This window comes from Podarcis erhardii (genome assembly GCF_964252035.2).
Source record: "Podarcis erhardii genome assembly, chromosome: 11".
In the NCBI taxonomy this organism is placed as follows: domain Eukaryota; kingdom Metazoa; phylum Chordata; class Lepidosauria; order Squamata; family Lacertidae; genus Podarcis; species Podarcis erhardii.
This window is the reverse complement of record NC_138501.1, coordinates 9657395-9678904: the sequence shown is the minus strand read 5'-3', so window position 1 is coordinate 9678904 and position 21510 is coordinate 9657395. Positions and strand designations below refer to the sequence as shown.

Genomic DNA, 21510 nt, shown 5'->3' with positions numbered 1-21510 from the left:
ACAAGTCTAACGATATCACAATGGCCGTGGCACAGTTTCTTTCCGTAGTCATACGAATCAAAGATCAATGTACCCATGACTAAACAAATAATGCTTCAGTCTTCCTTCCCTGGGGGGTTGTCTAGATGAGTCTGTATTTTATTCTGTATCTATCTTATGGGTCGTTGGACCGCAATAAAGGTTATTATACGTGGGTGGTGCTGTGGGTTAAACCACAGAGCCTAGGACTTGCCGATCAGAAGGTTGGCGGTTCAAACCCCAGAGACAGGGTGAGCTCCCGTTGTTCGGTCCCAGCTCGTGCCCACCTAGCAGTTCGAAAGCATGTCAAAGTGCAAGTAGATAAATAGGTACCGCTCTGGCAGGAAGGTAAATGGCGTTTCCGTGCGCTGTTCTGGTTCGCCAGAAGCGGCTTGGTCATGCTGGCCACATGACCTGGAAGCTGTACTCTGGCTCCCTCGGCCAATAAAGCGAGATGAGCGCTGCAACCCCAGAGTCGGCCACGACTGGACCTAATGGTCAGGGGTCCCTTTACCTTTAATGCTGCTGAATACCACTTTCTGGAAGTCACATGAGTGTTCTTGTGCTTGGGTTCTGCTTAAGAGTTTCCCATGGTACGTCTGGTTGCCCCTGTGAGAAGAGGACTGGACGAGTCCTTAGCCTGATCTAGCAGGCTCGTCTTAGGCAGGGGTCCCCAACCTGTGGCCCACAGAGGCCGTTTAACCGGCCAATGAGCCACCCCTGAACCAAGCTGCCCGCTCGGCGAGTCTCCACGCGCTGCGCTAAACTAGCGCACATGGGGACTCTCTTACATAGCTCCGGAAATCATTTCTGCGCATGCCCAGAAACTGGAAATCGCTTCTGTGCAGATGTGGTTTTTGGCATCTGGCCATGCACAGAAGCCATTTTCAGCGCTGCAGACATGTGCAGATGTGATTTCCGGCGTCGCGCTGCGCTGGTCCGTCCCACAGAAGATCTCCACGGGAGTGATCCGGCCCATGCCCGGTAAGCCTTGCCGATCCCTGTTCTTAGGTAATATATCTGAAGAAGGTATTTAGGCTATGGGTTTATACAGTGGTGCCTCGCAAGATGAAAAGAATCCGTTCCGCGAGTCTCTTCGTCTAGCGGTTTTTTCGTCTTGCAAAGCAAGCCCATTAGCGGATTAGCGCTATTAGCGGCTTAGCGGGTTTTAGCGGATAAGCGGCTTAGCAGATAAGCGGCTTAGCGGCTTAGAAAAAGGGGGGAGGGGGGAAAAGTCGGAAAAACTCGCAAGACATTTTCTTCTTGCGAAGCAAGCCCATAGGGAAATTCGTCTTGCGAAGCACCTCCAAAACGGAAAACCCTTTCGTCTAGCGGGTTTTCCGTCTTGCGAGGCATTCGTCTTGCGGGGCACCACTGTACTCTCTGAAATCAAGCCTGCTTTTGCAATAACCAAGCCAATCCCTGCAGTGCAACTATGGATGAGTTCACACAAGCATATTCACCACCTCATTTCAAAATCACATGCTTCCTCGCATGTGTTAAACGGCTACCACAAATTGGACACCATGGAGGGGACAGTGTTTGTATCACCCGGCATAACCTCCAATAAAATGCCTTTTTAACAGAGGTGGGTCAATAGGGGGTGAAAGAGGAGAAGTTTTAAAATGTGGTTTTTTTGGGGGGGGTCCATTAGGCGGTTGTTTTTATTTTGATTATGTATTTTGTGGTTTTATATTTTGATTTTATTCTGTAAACTGCCCCGAGACCTCCGAGTATAGGGCGGAATAATAATAATAATAATAATAATAATAATAATAATAATAATAATTAATAAGGAAGTGAATCAATTTGCTAAAGGCTGTATGTGTTGTCATGTCACTAGAGAGCTTGCCATATCAATAACAAGATCTAAATGAGAGCCCTCCATTAAATATATTGCTTTTTGGTCTGTCACACAAATATTACAATAAAGAAAGGGAGGGAGGGAGGGAGATTGTGCATGGTAATTACAAAAGGTAATTACAGGTGGAGGCATTGCACTCCATCATACACGATGACAAATTACATTAAAGAACAGAGAAACCCTCCACAAAGAACTAATGACTTCTGTCCGCGGCTTACACAGAGATGAAACAATAACTTTAAAATAATTAACAAGAGAGAAGGTAATGATGGCAAAAAAGAGGCCAGTTTACATGGCACTAAGTGCCTAATTTGTTGCAGTGAGTTGTCCCATTAGGGCCGGCATCAATCACTGTGATCTGTAAATGAGGTTTTAATACTTCCAACCACAACTGGAAAAAGTTTAAGGCATTCACAGGTGCCCTGCAAAATTAATATGCTCCCGGGGAACTTCAGAAGCCGATCATTCTTACCTGGGCTTGTGCATTCAGAGTGTTAACATATTATCATAACAGCGCTCCTCAGCCCAAGAGTGCACCTTCGTCAAAAGGATAATCTAAAATGTATTTGTCTCTTTTTTCTTGCCTCAGTCCAAACCTCTTACAGAAGACTCCATTTGATTTTCCCCTCTAGCTCGGTTGAGGAAGAGAGGTTCTCAATATGCAGGCAGTTGGGGGAACCCCTAAAACAGACTTAGGGGTTACACAGGGCAAGGAAAGAAAAGAGAGGAATGTTCTATTGCTTTTTAACAGAAATCCTTGCACTAATGGAACATTCATGTAGCAGTACATCAGACACAAACCTTGGAATTATTATTTTTTAAATATTTTGTATTTCTGCAGACTTCAAGGTTCCCCTGAGCATATGGAGACCCTGCTCTCGCGCATTGGCTGGTTGCATTTTGGCAACATAAGAATGGCACTCTGAGAACGGAGTTCACTATTGGTACATTATTTTCCTTTTTAAAAATGTATTTTTTTTGCCATGTTCGTTATATTATATGCAATGGAAAAAAAGTAATCACATGGAGAGAGTCTCTTCAATTTTACTTTGCTGGAGTGGTTTCTACAGAGCGTGCCATGAATATGACTATTCACTTATCAGCTCAAATCCTGATTTCAGGTCAACTCAGCTCAAACACAGCACAATAAGACTGTAGAAGAGAGAAATACAAAGTGGGGGTAAGAGAAAACTTAACATGGGACTAAGCAGGGCTACGTTTTCAATTTTTTAGCTATTGGTTCCAGAGGACTAGTGCCTTTAACACTTGAATGGCAGGGAGAAAAAAATATTAACAAAAGAATGCAGGTGCTGTGAAAATGACATTTTTTGAATTCATACCAGTCATGTCACAGCTAAGGCTGCAAGGAACTCAGGAAATGGTGGTATCCCTGCAAATATATCCCTGGGTTATTCCTGCCAAATATCTTGGGCTTGAAAGAATGTAGAAGACAGAAGGATTTGTAGGAAAGTTTCAGCCCTGGGGAAACTGAAGCTTTTCAGATGCAAAATCTCTTTGAACCTTAAGGTTTGGCGGCACCACAATTGGGTATCATCCCTTTGTAATTGACTTTGGAAGGGTTAACAAAGCTCCAGTACTCAGGATATTTCTGCAAAGGAGCTCAATAACAGCTATTGCCACTTCCTCAGTGACTTCTCACTGACAGCTTCACACTTAGCATTGCTTTCAAATGGTCTGTAATGCTGCCAGCTCAAGTTAACACCAAGAAGAGAGGCAGATGTAAGGGAAACCAGCACACAGAAGCTTACATCTTGGGGTGGGGGGTGGTGGAGAGGATTTTGTTGCTTTCTGAAAGAAATAAGGCCAAAAAGAAACAGGCAAGGAAACAAAAAGGCACCCCAGAATCCATGTTTCTGCCCAAAGCAAAGTTTGCACAAGCAACTGTTTGTATCTATCTAAACTCTCTACTGGGACGCGGGTGGCGCTGTGGGTTAAACCACAGAGCCCAGGACTTGCCGATCAGAAGGTCAGCTGTTCGAATCCCGTTACTGGGTCCCTGCTCCTGCCAACCTAGCAGTTCACAAGCATGTCAAAGTGCAAGTAGCGGGAAGGTAAACGGCGTTTCCGTGTGCTGCTCTGGTTCACCAGAAGCGGCTTAGTCATGCTGGCCACATGACCCAGAAGCTGTACGCCGGCTCCCTCGGCCAATAAAGCGAGATGAGCGCCGCAACCCCAGAGTCGGTCACGACTGGACCTAATGGTCAGGGGTCCCTTTACCTTTTCCTTTAAACTCTCTACTGAGTTAGCTTGCAAGCAATTTTGCATAATCCTCACATCCAAACACAAAACAAAATAATACTGGGGAGATTCCCATCCACAGACAGCCATAGTAATGACTTCAGATCTTTGTCACTGCTGGGAAATTAGTTCAAAATTCAATTATTCTCCTTCTGAAAGGTTAGAGGGTACTGTGTTTTTTTTAAAAAAAGGTAAAGGACCCCTGGATGGTTAAGTCCAGTCAAAGGCAACTATGGGGTTGTGGCGCTCATCTCGTTTTCAGGCTGAGGGAGCCGGCGTTTGTCTGCAGACAGCTTTTCAGGTCATGTGGCCAACAGGACTAAACTGGTTCTGGTGCAATGGAACACCGTGACAGAAGCCAGAGTGCATGGAAATGCCATTTACCTTCCTGCCACAGTGGTACCTATTTATCCACTTCCACTGGCGTGCTTTCAAACTGCTAGGTTGGCAGGAGCTGGGACAGAGCAATGGGAGCTCACTCTGGTAATCTCTGGGATGCTCTGGTTATCTCCTGCTTGGACTGGGGCTACCTTTGAAGGTGACCTGGAAACTACAACTAATCCAGAATGCGGCAGCTGGACTGGTGACTGGGAGTGGCCGCCGAGACCACATAACACCAGTCCTGAAAGACCTACATTGGCTCCCAGTACGTTTCTGAGCACAATTCAAAGTGCTGGTGCTGACCTTTAAAGCCCTAAATGGCCTCAGTTCTGTATACCTGAAGGAGCGTCTCCACCCCCATCGTTCTGCCCGGACACTGAGGTCCAGCGCCGAGGGCCCTCTGGCAGTTCCCTCATTGCGAGAAGTTAGATTACAGGGAACCAGACAGAAGGCCTTCTCATTAGTGGTGCCCGCCTTGTGGAACATCAGATGTCAAAGAAATAAACAGCTATCTGACTTTTAGAAGACATCTGAAGGCAGCCCTGTTTAGGGAGGTTTTTAATATTTGATGAATTATTGTATTTTAATCTTTTGTTGGAAGCCACCCAGAGTTGGGCGGGGGTATAAATAATAAATTATTATTATTATTATTATTATTATTATTATTATTATTATTATCAGTCCATTGCAGGGATTTGAACTGCTGACCTTCCAATCAGCAAGCCTAAGAGGCTCAGTGGTTTAGACCACAGCACCACCCGGGCCTAGAGGATCCTGTACAATGGACATGAAATGGCAGAAGCAGTTGTGCTCCATCAAGAATAGGACTCCTTGCAATGTTTTGATGGGAGAAATGCAGAAGCAGCTGCAACACTTCCTATTGTCTGTCTGGATATGATTCTCGAGTGTCTGTGTAATTGTTTAAAGTAAAGGTAAAGGGATCCCTGACCATTAGGTTCAGTCGTGGCCAACTCTGGGGTTGTGGTGCTCATCTCGCTTTATTGGCCGAGGGAGCCGGCGTACAGCTTCCGGGTCATGTGGCCAGCATGACTGAGCCGCTTCTGGCGAACCAGAGCAGTGCACGGAAACGCCGTTTACCTTCCCGCCGGAGCGGTACCTTTTTATCTACTTGCACTTTGACATGCTTACGAACTGTTAGGTTGGCAGGAGCAGGGACCGAGCAACGGGAGCTCACCCTGTCGCGGGGATTCGAACCGCTGACCTTCTGATTGGCAAGTCCTAGGGTCTGCGGTTTAACCCACAGCACCACCCGTGTCCCATGTGTAATTGTTTACAGTGGATCAAATGCCACCTTATTTATAATTGTCAATTTTCCGGCAAGCCTAGGGATAAGGTGTATATAAGCATTCCCAATAAATAGGATTGTAGCCAGTTTTAGTTATACTCAGAGTAGACTCATTGACATTAACCAACCTAAAGTCCATTAAGTTTTGTGTGTTCCTTCTCAGCATTGGACACAGCCCACAATAAATATATTTCTCATCATCAGAAATCCCACATACTGCTATCCTTCCCCCCGGAGGCAGGCTGTTGTTGGAGATACACCAGTGACTTTTTTTTATTGCAGGCATGAAAAAAGGAAAGCAGTTACAGATAAAGAAAAGAAGAGATCATCCGCTTTGGTTCATCAAAGTGAGGACCACTCATCAGGATGATGGGGGACAGCAGCAGGAGGCCCCAAAGATTGTTAAGCCCTTAAACTATGATGCACAGTTGAGGAATACAGGCAGCCAATGGAATAAAAGAACAGTGTGTGGTTTTGAAAGAGAGGAAAAGATACAATTGGCCCAGAGCTTTGGAAGATTACTCCGCTAATCTTACTTCTCCGTCCTTCTGTTTCCTTAGTGAGTCAGCAAATTGTCAACCCCCCCAAGTGAAACACTTGCTCCCCTTCTAAGGGGTTGTGTTTCATTATTTCTAAAATCCCATGTTGTGATTTTCGGATCATAGCAGAGCCTCCTGACAAAGCTCCTCCAATAGTCATTGAACTTTTCCCTCGATGGCTCAGAAGATGGGCTGATCCTCAGCTATAGTTCTAAGTGGAAGAGCCTGCTGTGCCCAGCTGGAACTGGTGCCAAACTTACAGGCTCTGCTAGAAGAAAAGTGTGTTTGTGGTGTGTGTGTGTGTGTGTTTTTACAAAATCCATTGCCCTGGGGGACGCCATGTTTCTGTTGTAAGCGAATGACATCCTGGGGAGATCTTCTTCAGCCATAGGCTCAAAGGTTTAATTGGCAACTCAATTTTTAATTGATAAATACCTAACAACAACTTTTCTCTCTCAATATTGCTAGTCCTTCATCCTAAGGTCCCAGGGTAGGCTGCAACAACTTAAAATACATTAAAAACAGTTAAAAACAAATTCAAAATCAATATCATTTTACTAATAAAATTGCCTTTTATTGATATTTATTGTGAGACGTCTCTGATTTATCCACTGTAATATAAGAAGCCCATTCCTCTTTTAAGAATATTTTTCCCCCAGTGTGAAGATATAAAGCAGGCATAGGCAAACTTGGCCCTCCAGATGTTTTGGGACTACAACTCCCATCATCCCTGACCACTGGTCCTGTTAGCTAGGGATGATGGGAGTTGTAGTCCCAAAACATCTGTAGGGCCAAATTTGCCTATGCCTGATATAAAAAATAGATTTCAGATTTGCGTAAGGAGAACCCTTAACAAACTACATTTCCCAGTATTCTTTGAGAAAGAAACTGTGACTGTTTAAAGTGGTATGAGACTGTTTAAAATCTATTGTGTGGATGGGACCATTATTGCAGTTCAATGACACATTCCAGCAAGGCAAAAACACCCAAGGAGGCTGCTCAGGGGCATGCCCTGGGAAAAGTGTCAAGTGACCTAGAGGGCCAGCATTTGGCTTGTGGGATTGATGTTGTTATAGTCCAAAACTTCTACAGAGAACCGGTTATTTATTTATTTAATTCAGGCCTAGGCAAACTTGGCCCTCCAGATGTTTTTGGGACTACAACTCCCATCATCCCTCGCTAACAGGACCAGTGGTCAGGGATGATGGGAGCTGTAGTCCCAAAACATCTGGAGGGCCAAGCTTGCCTATGCTTGATTTAATGCTTGATCTCAGGGCGGTTCAGTGGTGGAAGGCTGGTATAGCCAATGACAAGAAAAACTAAAATTCTAAGTTATTTTTATTGTTTTTATTGCATGTATATCTCCTCCAAGGAGCTCAAGTTTATCCTGACAACAACCCTTTGAGCTAGGTTAGGCTGAGAGACTGCAACTGGCCCAAGGTCACCCAAGTGAGTTTTGTGGCTGATTTGAACCCTGGGCACCTAGTCCAACACATAGTCCACCGTGCCATACAGACGAAGTGCCAGTATTGGGGTAGGGGGAGACAGCTGTCGAAGTCTGCAAACTGAGAGAATTTCTTTTCTAGATGGCTGCGTCTGATCCTTTGAATTTGACTGCTGAGCAGACATACATCCCCTCATCTTCCTCTCTGTCTATATACCCTGCTCTGCCTTGAGAAAATAGCATGTTAAAATTGTCTCCTTAGAACTCCCACGCTCACTGCCTTAAACTGCCTTTTGTGTGCCGGCGTGAAATGATTTGACCTACTCTTGGAAGCCATTGATTATCTGTCAGGTCCAGGATCTTCTCAGCAGGAGCTTTTGCATGAAACATTTCTATTACTAACTGGGAACATGAGGGAGTGGGGCTCGCGGCTCCGTCCAGATAGAGGGCAAATCACAAGTCTGAAACTCAAGACACGTACATCAGATCATGAATGTTCTGAGGCGGAGGGGGACTGCTGGGCACCCAGTGCAGAATGATCAAGGGGACGAGACAGCTCTCTCGTGAAGAAAGGTTGTGACATTTGGGGCTTCTTCTTCTTTTTTTTTAATGCTATTCACAATAAAGCAGTGAAATGAAAGATATCAGAAAAAAGAAAAAAAGAATAAAGAAAGAAGTAAAAGAAAAATATCATATGTGAAAAATATTTAAAGTAGATAAGTACTCACAGTACATAGCCGTTTCCCATCTATATTTATATTCAATTGTATAATTTCATCTTGTCCTTATCTACCTTAAATAAACGGGGGTTTTGGGGGGGGGAAGACTTCCACCGTTTACCTCACGCGTTTTCAGTGGCGTAGCGTGGGTTGTCAGCACCCGGGGCAAGGCAAGTAATTTGCGCCCCCTAACCTGTGGATTTGCGCCCCCTAACCCGTGGATTTGCGCCCCCTAACCTGTGGATTTGCCCTAACCCCAGATGTTGCGCCCGGTGCGGCCGGCCCCCCCTGCACCCCCCACGCTACGCCACTGCGCGTTTTTAATAATCTGTTCGTCAGAACCTCTGTTCTTCATATTTTCCCTTTGGATTTCCTTAATGTCTCACTTTGTATTTTTTATATTACGCACAAGATTATTCTAAACACAACCATATTTTTGTAGTCGAGCCCTGGTTTTGTAAATAATCATTTAAAAACTCCCATTGCTTCATAACCATAGTTTTGGATTTTCTCCTTATTATATCCATCAATTTTGCTAATTCCAGTTACTCGCAAAGTTTCCCCAACCATTCTCTTTTTCTTAAGAAGCCACAATAACAACAAAAAGACATTTGGGGCTTCTTAAATTAGGGGAAAGGTGAATAAGAGGGGACGTGACAGACGTGTATAAAATTATGCACAGGGCTTTTCTCCCTTTTATAATGCTGGAACCTCATGGAAATCCAAGGAAACTGAATGTTGGAAGATTCAGGACAAAATAAAGTACAGTGGTACCTTGGTTTTCGAACGTAATCCATTCCGGAACACTGTTTGAGTTTTGAAATGTTCGAAAACCAAAAACTCAATAGCTGACAGCTGGGCTTTAGGATCCTGCACTCAGCAGAAGCCACATGGCATGTTCGACTTCCAAGGCTTGTTCGAAAACCAAATCATTTACTACCGGGTTTATGGCATTCGAAAACCCAAATGTTTGTCAATGGAGACGTTAAAAAATCAGGTCCTCCCTTAAAGTGGGCACATATTGCGGTGATACCTGGAAAACCGACTCCCTATATTGTGGGTGGGTACGATTGGTTAACCACAATAACCGATTGGCAGGTCTCTTGAAGCTGGGTGCAATCTGGGCAATGGGACGCAGTCCAAACAGTTTGAGGGACCTATTTATGCCCATGCACAAGACCCAGAGCTTCCTCTTTTGGCACGTGCATTCAGAACACCCGCCTACCTCTCCCTAATTTTAGGGGGTTTGCGCTTGACCTTGCTATGCCCTCACGTCTCATCTGTTGTTGGGACAGGGGCACGGCAGGAATTTTCCCCACTTGGCTGATTGGCTGTTGCTATTTGGGTTTCACCTGCTGTGTAGCAAATCGTCACAACTTGTAAGGTTGAGGATAGGCTCTGGTTCAGGTGATAGGGATGGGAGAACGCTCTCACCAGCCCTAGGTGAAGGGTATTCTGTTAAAGGAATCCAGGGACTCAACTTGGTTTGGTCAACCCCTGAGAAGGGGCTGTGGCCATGCCTGAGTCCAGGAGGACATTTGCGTGGCGGAGATAGCCTGTTCCCGGCTTTCCGCTATCCAGGTGTTCACCCTTGGCTGACCTATGTTGGAACCCTGGATCAGCGCTACCTGCATGGCAGGGAGCTAGTCGAACCAGAGCCTATGCAACCAGTCACTTTCTGTAATCAATAAAGTTGTGGCCTAAATTCTGCCAAAAACCAAAATCAAAATTTGAGTCATGTGTGAATTTATTTAGAGGGGAGGTTTCTGGGTCTGAACACGGAAACCGAGGTACTGCTGTACTTCAGAGAGTTCAGCTATGGGACTGGCTCTCACAAGAGGCAGCAATGACCACCAACTTGGATGGCTCTACAAAAGGATTAGGCAAATTCATGGGGCATAAGCCTGTCAATGGCTATTAGTCAATATGGCTATGTTGTTACTTCATTATCAGAGGCAAAATGTCTCTGAATTGCTGGGAATCCCAGGTGGGCAGAGAGCTGTTACCATCAGGTCCTCTTGCCGTGATGTGGAACCTGCGGCCCTCCAGATGTTATTAGACTCAACTTGAACCTACCCAGACCATGAGATCATCTTCTGAGGCTTTCCTTTATGTGCCTTCCCCTCGAGAGGTCCGGAGGGTGGCAACACGAAAACGGGGCCTTCTCTGCAATGGCTCCCCATTTGTGGAATGCTCTCCCCAAGGAAGTTCACCTGCCATCTTCATTATATACCTTTTGGCGCCAGGCAGAAATGTTCCTTTTCAACAAGGCCTTTGGCTGAGACCTGATTGACATCCTTTACCCTTTTAAAAATGTGGCTCTTTTGGCGGGGCATGTTACTGGGTTATTGTTCTTATTTTGATTTTAAGTGCATAGAAACCACTCATGCTGGATTCTCTTATATTGGTCGTCCTGTCTCCTACCCTGCACAGAAAAAAAGAAGGGCGTTTTAATTTTTATGTGAGGGGGGGGGAAGTGACTGGAAAAGTTAATTATAGGTAATGAAGTTTTTTTCAAAACAAAAAAAATCCATGTAAGAAAAGCAATTTTACTGTAACAACAGAAATTACATTTCAGACCCAGAAGTCTGCTGAGAAACAGATTAGATTCCTATTTCATAGCTTAAGGTCTAAAAAAAATTATCGTCCCCTTCCTTGTCTCCCATGACAACTTTCCACCTCTGCTCTTTGTCCTTATTGCGTCTTTCTTTTAACTTCAGAAGCATGTTCAAAGCAGTTTTATTTTTCAGAATGGCATTTCAGCCAAGAGATCCCAAGGAACCCGAACAGTTCACCAAGTCGCATTATTTGTTTTCTGTTTCTGCTCCTCTTCCATCGCAGCATTTACACTGGAAACATAACTCCTCACTTTATGGAGGTAATTGGACGGTGTGGAGAAATGTGGCCTTGTTCTAAAAGCTTATGGGTCATCATCAGGTGCTTCAAGCTGGTATCGTGGAGCGGGAGAGGGAAAAGGTTTACACACAGCTATATAGGGTTAAGTAGTCTCTCTATATGCACCAGTAGAGTATTGGGCTTGTTAAAAGTTAATAGCATTTATAAAAACCGAGAGAAAGGGGGGGAGACATGTGTGTTACGACCTTGGCAGGAAAAGCAGACAGGTGCAAGATCCCAAATGCTTTTTAGTGCAACATCATTTTCTTGGCAGAGCATGGGCAAAATTATTACGGACACCAAATTTAAACAGTTGCACCTTCTTGGTGAAAGCAATTTCCTATGTTCAGTATATTTATTGGACATATATACATATGGACTTGTGGAAGGAAGGGAGAAAGAGAATCCTTTCCACAGGTTTGAAATTTTGGGTTGTATCCTGTGCTAGTCCTACCCAGAGTAGACCTGTTGGAATTAATGAACCTAAATTACTCATGTCCATTAATTTCAATGGGTCTACTTTGATTAAGACAAGCATTTGATAAAGCTCCCGAATTCCTTTTTGTTTTGACTCCACTGCCAGCATCTATTTTGTCATTAAGTGGTCTGAAAATATATAGAAATATAATCTGGATTAGTAGTTCAGAGGAACCTGGGCCATTAAGAATAAGAATCTATACACAGACTAAGTTTAACAGATGTAGAGTTTAATGTTCTAGTTCATGGGCAGGCAAACTAAGGTCTGGGGGCCAGATGCGGCCCAATCACCTTCTCAATCTGGCCTGTGGACGGTCTGGGAATCAGCGTGTTTCTACATGAGTAGAATGTGTGCCTTTATTTAAAATGCATCTCTGGGTTATTTGTGGGGCCTGCCTGGTGTTTTTACATCATAGCTGTCAACCTTCCCTTTTTTTTGTGGGAAATTCCCTTATTCCAGCGCCATTTCCCGCTGCTTCCCGCTGCTATCCCGGATTGTTAGATAACCCGTAGACAGGTGAGGCTGCTGATCCCTTATTTTTGAGGCTGCTGATCCCTTATTTTCAAATATGAAAGTTGACAGCTATGTTTTACATGAGTAGAATGTGTCCTTTTATTTAAAATGCATCTCTGGGTTATTTGTGGGGCATAGGAATTCGTTCATTTTTTTTCTCTTCAAAATATAGTCTGGTGAGATCCACTCTCATCACCGCCCGCGCCACATCTGGATCGCACGTCGCCTTCTCCCCCAGGGTCCCCTGTAAACAGAAGCAGACGCCAACCGCCGCCTCCAGGCTTTTGCATCTGGGCCCAGCAGCAGCAGCAGCAGCAGCAGCAAGCAAGTGGCCTCGTCTCCTCCTCGTCATCATCTGTGCGCCTGCATCCCCCGCATCACCCTCCGCGGCCATGAGCGGCTGGAACAGCTACATCGACAACCTGATGGCAGATCAAACACAGTGGGGTTTTGGGGGGGGCGACGCAGGGGTACGCATACCCCTAAACATTTTGTGAATCTAAGTTTGGCCTCATTGAGAGGCAGTATTTCAGTATGATTAGGAAAATGAGAGTACAGTGGTACCTCAGGTTACAGATGCTTCAGGTTACATACGCTTCAGGTTACAGACTCCGCTAACCCAGAAATAGTACCTCGGGTTAAGAACTTTGCTTCAGGATGAGAAAGCGTGTTCTCCTTCATGGAGAGCACGTGTTTCGGTGGGGGCCGCCAGGACACTCCAAAGTTGGGGGGCGGGCTAATTGATCGTTGGCCACTGATGCAATTGGGGCTTCCCTTGTTGTTGGGAAGAAGTTAATGTTGCCATTTATTGACTGACAGCCAGAAATAGTAAAACTCCTTGCACGAGGCTAGGACTTCCTCTTTTCACCCGTGCATTGGATTGCCCGTCCCCCCCTCCCTAGAATAGGGTTGTTTGCTTTGACCTTGCTATGCCTGTCATGGGGTCGTCTGCTTTGGAGCGGGGGCCTGGTAGGAATTTTGTCCATCTGGCTGATTGGCTGGGCCATTTGGTTTTTGCCTACTGCGTAGCAAATCGTCACAACTTGTAAGGTTCGCAGTTAGGCATTGGTTTATGGTTTGGTTGGTTGAGGGGCATGGATTGGCTGTGCCTGCCCCTCTAATGCTGCTGCTGCAAGGGATTCCATTAAAGGAATTGGGAGCTAACTATTGCTTGTCCACTCTGTCAAGGGGGCTCGGGCCATAGCAATGAGCTCCTGGTTGCATTTGGGGTGAGGGCAGGTTCCCTGCTCCGCGTAACCCCCAAGTGTATTCGCCCATTCTGACTTTCGCATCGTGCAGAATGTCAGTCTGTCCCCCATGGTGGGGGCAGATAGTCGCAACCAATGCCTACACAACCACTCACAAATTTGTATTTTAATAAAGTTGTGGCCAAAATTATGCCAAAAATCTTAAACAAAAATTTCTGTGTGATGTGTGAGTTATTGGGGTGGACCTGGGGACCTCGACACGCAACAGAAATCGTGCGGCGGCAGCAGGAGGCCCCATTAGCTAAAGTGGTGCTTCAGGTTAAGAACAGTTTCAGGTTAAGAACGGATCTCTGGACCGAATTAAGTACTTAACCCGAGATACCACTGTACCCCTAAACACTTTTTAAGGAAAAAGGACTGATCAAACTTATGTGGTCTCAGTTCAGAGCACATATGTACCGGTACATGCTGAAAGAGCCGACGTGTACATGTAGAACACATTGATTTGATCTGATCCTAGTGGTGAGGACCAAGAAACCAACAGTTACCCTTGGCTGCATCTCACAAGCATTCTCCCCCATTTTATATTTTTAGGCACCAGGCAAAAACATTCCTCTCCAACCAGGCCTTTGGCTGATTACAGCCTTTTAAATGTGTATGTGGGGAGGGGGGCGGTTATTGTTTTGTTGTTCTGATTTAATTATTTGTGTTTTATTTTGTATTTTATTCTGTGAACGGCCTTGTGCTCTTTTGATGAAGGGTGGTATATAAATTTAATTAATTAATAAGAATAAGAGGTCAGCGTCTATTTTTGACAACATTTTGTTTCGTTACTCAGCCTACTGAGATTTAACTGTAAGTGTTTATGTTAATTAGCTGGATAAGTTTGTGTTTGTTGTGTTCTTACCTTCTTTTTTAAAAAAAATTGTATTATTAAAGATTTTCTTGGTTTACAAAAGTATGTGCAATGTCTCTCTCTTTTCTTCAAGTTACATTTTTTACAAATCAGTTTCATTTGTTGAGACATTGGGAAGAAAAGGGGGAAAAGAGGTGGAGGGGGGGAAAGGTGAGTGTTTTCTTACCTTCTGAGCCATTTTAATCTGTGTAAGTATTGGAGTTTTTCTCTCTTGTAGAATTTTCTTTTAGGAAAGTCTGTGTGTGATTTTATGAAAGAAAAAATAAGAATAAGAATAATACATCTTATTTTTTAAAAAAAACAAACAAAACTCTAGGCAGTAGACAACATAAAAGAGCAAACAACATCCTTAAAACAAAAATATAACATAAAGCCACCAAAACAGAAATATAAAAGCATTTTAAAAGGAATTTTTAAAGGGAATTCATACAGATAAAGACAGGGCCTGATCTTATTGGTCAAGAAAAGACTGGGCAAACAGAGATTTATTTAAAAGACACCTGAAGCAAATGTATGGCAAATGTTGCACAAAAGCAACAGCAGAATATACCCCTTTTGGGAGCACGGCCATTGGACATTCTGTAGGGTACGGACCTTGGAAGAGAATTTCCCTAGATGTTCTAAATGATCTTACAGGGACCAACACTACCTCAAAGGTTTGTTGTTAGGCTTTAAACTCTGCGAAAGAAGGGGATGTAAATATAGCAACAAATCAGCTCAGGGGCTGAGTATGAAGGACAAATCCTGAACAGTGCATGCAGCACTAAGTCAAACTCTGGGACTCTTTAACACCTAGTTTTTGGTTTTTAGAATAACACACATACAGAATAACACACATATGTTCTGTTAAAATATATAAGAACCTACCAAGGAATTAAACAAAACCTGTCTGTTTAAACAAAACCTGTCTGTTTAAACCTGTCTGTTTAAACAAAACCTGTCTGTTGCTATTATGGACTTTAGGCATAATAACTCATTGATGGTAGTGGTGCTGGTATCATTTTAGAAAAGTTGATATATTTCCATGAAATTGAAAATGCAAACCTGGATGCTTAAAGCAAATGTTTGAAAACGTGTTTCTTAATTTGCGAGCTACAAAAGCCCTTTGTGTTCCAGCATGCTAAATTCTTCAAAGCTAGATGGGATATCATCTTAACTCTGATGGGTTTGAAACATTCCCTGCCATCATTTAAGTGTAAACACAATTAAAAGCTTGCTAGTTTAGCCAAATACCCCCAAACAAATACCTAAGACAATACTGATCACTTTCTCTTAAATGTGTGTTAGCTTCTCCCAGCGCCTACAACCTGAAAAAGGAAAAGCAATTTCAAGAGATAATTCCCAAGTTAAGCTTAACATGTTGTTCAATAGCTTTCCCTAAGAACTTGATTCTATCTGTATAGATCCTTGTAAAGTCCTTTTGTTGCTTTTGTGTATATCAGTGCTAATCTTGTTTTCAAGTTTACAACATTCAGGCATACTGAAGAGACTTACAGCTGACAGAGAGACAACTCTCTTCATCTGCAGCCTTGGGCCTGATTTAACTGCAGTGCTATATAAACAAGAGCTAAATTCTGCCATCCTTGCTTTGTGTTACTTTGCTTGCCCCCAAGACACAACTGGGGAAACTTGGCGTTCTCTGGCTCAATTTCAGCAATTGAAACACTTGCGAAACCCTTCATTCAATTGATATACAAAGTTGGCTGCTTTCATTTGCACAAGATCAAATCCAAAACACTAAGGAAGCAGATTTTGAAGATCTCAACTTGAAACATGTCAGGAAAATGCCTAGGGAGGTTTTAGAAGCTATTACAGGAGCAGTTGTAGCTGTAGCTTTGCTCAGGAGCTTCTCATCCTAATGCTAAATACAGTCATACCTCGGGTTGAAGTAGATTCAGAAGAGGTATTTTCAGGTTGCGCACTGCGGCGACCCAGAAGTAACGGAGCACGTTACTTCCAGGTTTCGCTGCTAGTGCATGTGCAGACGGTCAAAATGATGTCACATGCATGCACAGAAGCGGCGAGTCGCAACCCGCACAGACACAGGTTGGGTTCGCTTCTGTAGCAGGAACTGGAGAACATAAACAGATCGGACAGCAGCTAACCCATTTCTTAATATAAAGATCTGATCCAGTGCTCAAATAAGACCAAAGCATTACCCCTTTGTGGTCTTCTAAAAACAGTAGCTATGGTAAAGGTATAAAAAGGTTAAGGACCCCTGGACGGTTAAGAAGAGTTTGCATTTGATATCCCGCCTTTCACTCCCTTTAAGGAGTCTCAAAGCAGCTAACATTCTCCTTTCCCTTCCTCCCCCACAACAAACACTCTGTGAGGTGAGTGGGGCTGAGAGACTTCAGAGAAGTGTGACTGGCCCAAGGTCACCCAGCAGCTGCATGTGGAGGAGCGGAGACGCGAACCCGGTTCCCCAGATTACGAGACTACCGCTCTTAACCACTACACCACACTGGTTAAGTCCAATCAAAGGCAACTATGGGGTTGCAAAGCTCATCTCGCTTTCAGGCCGAGGAAGCCGGCGTTTGTCCACAGACAGCTTTCCAGGTCATGTGGCCAGCAGGACTAAACCGCTTCTGGTGCAACGGAACACCGTGACGGAAAGCAGAGTGCACAGAAACACCATTTACCTTCCCACCACAGCGGTACCTATTTATCTACTTGTGCTGGTGTGCTTTCAAACTGCTAGGTTGGCAGGAGCTGAGACAGAGCAACGGGAGCTCACTCTGTCAAGCGGATTCAAACCGCCAGCTTTCTGATCGGCAAGCCCAAGAGGCTCAGTGGTTTAGACCACAGCGCCACCCGCACCCGGGACCGGACTGTGGCCTGGAGAAGCACACCACAAAAAGCAGTTGATGTTGCAAAATCAAGTCTGAACAGGAAGGTGCAGGAGATACAAGGCGGGGGCTTAGTCAGTAAAGGCAACAAGGAACCATGGAAACCAGTCCAGGGTGAATGCTGAAAAAAGGAGTTAGAAGAGATGCTGAGATTGTTCAGGGAAGAACACAGACCCTCCAAATGTCCCTATTTTCCAAGGACAGTCCCTGTTTTAGAGAAGTTGTCCCAGTTTCTTATTTGATACCGGAATGTCCCACTTTTCCTTAGGATGTCCTTATTTTCATTGGAGAAATGTTGGAGGATATGGAGTTGTCCGACCCCTGAGCCATCTGAAGCCCCTTTTAAATGTTTTGTTACATTTTTATATAGTTGGAAGCCTCCCAAAGTGGCTGGGCCACCCAGTCAGATGGGTGGGGTATATATAATAAAATTATTATTATGGAATGGGACGTCCCTATTTGCATCAGAGAAATGTGGGAGAGTATGGAAATGGAGATAACTTGCTGGGCATTCATTCAGAGACACCTTCTTTAAACAAAATAAGTGACTGTGGTGCTGAAGGAGATTACAGTGACACAGCAGGGTAGGAAGAAGACAAGGTATTTGTGTGGTTATTATGATGAATTGTGCAAGGAAAATGCATTCAAAAATTGGATACACAAAGTCAGCAGAGTTATAGCAGAATGTCCTTCACACTACAAAACATTTTGGTTTAGACAAGCCTATCCAGTTATGCAGAAAGTTGGCATGTGTTGTAATCAACATGTCTATTTTTTAAATTGACCTATTTAACTGTTTTTATCAATACTTTTATTTTTCAGTTAAATATGAGGGAAGAAAAGCCGCACGAAGCTATTCAGGAAGCATAAAATTCAAGGAGTTAGAAGAACGAGGACACTTGTCCTAAAATAAAATAAAATTGGTGACAATAGCTGAAGGGGAGCAAGTTTACCTCAGTATTTCACACCTTTCAAGTATGCAAGCCAAAGCTATGGAAACAAAATGCTCCCAGGAATATTGCCTCATTCTGATATTACAATAAATAAATTCCTGTGGGTGAACAAAAGCAGCCAGCATAATCACAAATATTTTGGCACCAAAATAACAAGAAATCTCACTTAAGGACTTGAATTGTGAAGGTTTGTTTTTTTTCCTTCACCTGGATCTGATGCTTTCAACAAGGGAGACAGGAAATTCTTCAGCAAATACCTCACCACAAAAGAGGACAAAAGCTGACACAACTTCACATGAAAATCTGCACATCCTGTTAGATGCAAATTTAGAAAGAATGGCTATAATTTAAGTAGACATCAAATACATTTTACTGTAGTGGGGAAGCCTGTGATCAGGTGACCTGTTTGCCTGATCAATCTGCTATCTGCTATGGAGTTGTTCTTGGGCAACTTCAGTGTTCCTCCTTTTCCTTCTCATGGCTTTTTATATATCAGCTGTTGAACCAGATAGCCCTTCAACCTTTCAGAGGGCCCTTCAAGTGGAGGACTGTCCTCTCTAAAATAGCACACATAAGGTCATTCTCTGTACCTTTGTAGAAAAGTAGGGCAAAATCAATGATGACAGAGTAGCAGAAGTAGTGGGCGGTGATAGCAGTAGAAACTCTTCCTAACTGAGAGTCCCTACATGCATACAGCTGTGCTGGTTTTGACCTATGAAGCCTTAAATGGCTCAGAACCGCAATACTTCAAGGACTGCCTCTTTCCATATGAACCTACCTGGACCCTGAGATCATCTTCTGAGGCCCTCCTTCGTGTGCCTCCTCCTCAAGAGGTCTGGAGAGTGGCATCAAGAGAACAGGGCCTTGTCTGCAGTGGCTCCCCATCCGTGGGAAGTTTGCCTGGACCCTTCATTATACACCTTTAGGCTCCAGGCAAAAACCTTCCTTTTTAACCAGGCCTTTGGTTGATCAGATTTACATCCTCTGCCCTTTTAAAATGTGGGGTTTGGGGGGATATTGGGTTGTTTTTATTTTGATTATGTATTTTGGGGCTTTATCTTTTGATTTTATTCTGCGAACTGCCCTGAGACCTCCGGGTATAGGGTGGTATATAAATTCAAGAAGAAGAAGAAGAAGAAGAAGAAGAAGAAGAAGAAGAAGAAGAGGCGGCGGCGGCGGCGGAGGAGGAGGAGGAGGAGGAGGAGGAGGAAGAAGAAGGGCTTTCTTCTTGCTGTTTGCATTTTTTCTCCAAGGAGTTCAAGGTGACATACATGGTTGTTCACCTCATCATTTAATCCCCACAACAACCTTGTGAGGTAGGTTTGGCTGAGAGGAAGTGACAGGTCCAAGGTCAATGTCACACAGTGAGCTTCACGGCCAAGTGAACCCTTATGTCCCAGGTCCTAGTCCAACACTCTAACCCAGGGGTCAGCAAGGTTTACCGGCCATGGACTGGATCACTCCCTCAGAAATTGTCCGTGGGCCGGACTGGCGCAGCGCAATGCCAGAAATTGTGTCTGCACATGTCCGCTGCACCGGAAATTGCTTCTGTGCATGCCCAGAAGCCGAAAATCGTGCCTGTGCAGAAGCGATTTTCAGTGTCTGGAAATACGCAGGCGCAATTTCCGGTATCTGCGCATGCACAGATGCAATTTCCGGCACTGCTCGGCGAATCCCTGCGCTGCACTGGTTTAGCGCAGCGCACGGGGGACTTGCCGAGTGGACGGCTCAGTTCAGAGGCGGCTCGTGGGCTGGTAAAATGATCTTTGTAGGCCGTATCCGGACCATGGGCCGCACATTGCTGACCCCTGCTCTAACCACTACACTGTACTGGGTGTCTACTCACATAGAGGTAGGGGCAGCTGCGTCAGACATGTCTGAACAGTTCTCATAGTTGTGAATAATGATTCCTTCCTTCCTTTTTGTGTTTTTAAGACAAGTTTGTACCACCCTCCATCCAAAAAGAGAGATCTCACATTTAAATACTGGCAAGGAAGACACGGGTCTAGGACTTGCTGATCAGAAGGTTGGTGGCTCAAATCCCCGTGATGGGGGTGAGCTCCCGTTGCTCAGTCCCTGCTTCTGCCAACCTAGCAGTTCAAAAGCATATCAAAGTACAAGTAGATAAATAGGTAAATGGCGGGAAGGTAAACGACGTTTCCGTGCCCTTCTCTGGTTCACCAGAAGTGGCTTAGTCATGCTGGCCACATGACCCAGAAGCTGTACGCCGGCTCCCTTGGCCAATAAAGCGAGATGAGCACCGCAACCCCAGAGTCAGCCACTACTGGACCTAATGGTCAGGGGTCCCTTTACCTTTACCTAAGGAAGACAGACTTCAGCAAGTTAAGAAAAAGATCTGGGTTGAACTATACAGGTTTTGCTTAGTGTCTAAGATGTGGATGTCAGGCAAGCCTCCTTGGAAAGGCTGTCCATATTCAGAGCAACACACCCACAAAGGCTGTTCTTCTTGTTGCCACCCCTTTCACATCTTGCCAGGGTGGCAATTACAGAAAGGGCACATGGGAGATGGATGCCATTCCTTAAGGTACCATAAGTTTCCTTTGAGTAATAATTGCAGGCGGTTGTGATAAGCTGACCATTGCAACATCAGTGGGTTCCAGGGTTAATCGGTCATGCATGCCAGGTCCAGCTTTGCTCTGACAATCCTATTATGCTAAAGCACTGCAAAAACAAAGAGGAAGGATCGCTTCCAGTTTGCAGTGTTTAACCTTGCAGCACTGTAAATAAAGCTTGATTGAAATTTCCAGGGCCAGTTCCTTAATGTCTCCAGTCTTATCTTGCTTCTGATAAAGGTGGAGGAGAGAGCCCCAGCAATCGCTTTCTGATGGACTTTCTTGACACCAAATATTGGAAGCCATTCAGCAGTTTAGTGCCAAACTTTTTTGCAGGCCAGTCAAGGGAATGCATTCTACATCTGTTGGCTTAATGCCTATACCATTTTGGGGTGCATGCCATGAAAAGGAAGGAACAGAACGGGGCAACAGGGTGAGAAACATTTCCCAGTTGTTTTACTGTTGCCTTTCAGTTAAGTCAGCCTTCTGATCTTAGCAAATGGCATCAAGTGTGAAATTTCATCTATTATTCACACACACACATACTATTTTTAATATACCTGTAGGACTAGGAGTCTTTGTATTAGGAATATAC

The 21510-nt window shown here is 44.4% G+C and overlaps 1 protein-coding gene across 7 annotated transcripts in view; it reads left to right on the top strand.

Moving 5' to 3' along the window:
* Nucleotides 1-21510, top strand: part of LOC309352187 (cryptic protein-like) — an 87343-nt gene that overhangs the window by 51738 nt on the left and 14095 nt on the right. For 4 of the 7 annotated variants that reach the window (XR_014161119.1, XR_014161120.1, XR_014161121.1 and 1 more), the window contains 2 exons: nucleotides 2732-2826; nucleotides 6111-6649. The exons of 2 other annotated variants lie outside the window; for them this stretch is intronic. The gene's annotated coding sequence lies outside the window, so the exon portion shown is untranslated. Of the gene's footprint in view, nucleotides 1-2731; nucleotides 2827-5203; nucleotides 5444-6110; nucleotides 6650-21510 lie in introns of those variants that run through there. One more of the 7 variants, XR_014161123.1, reaches the window with a different exon arrangement.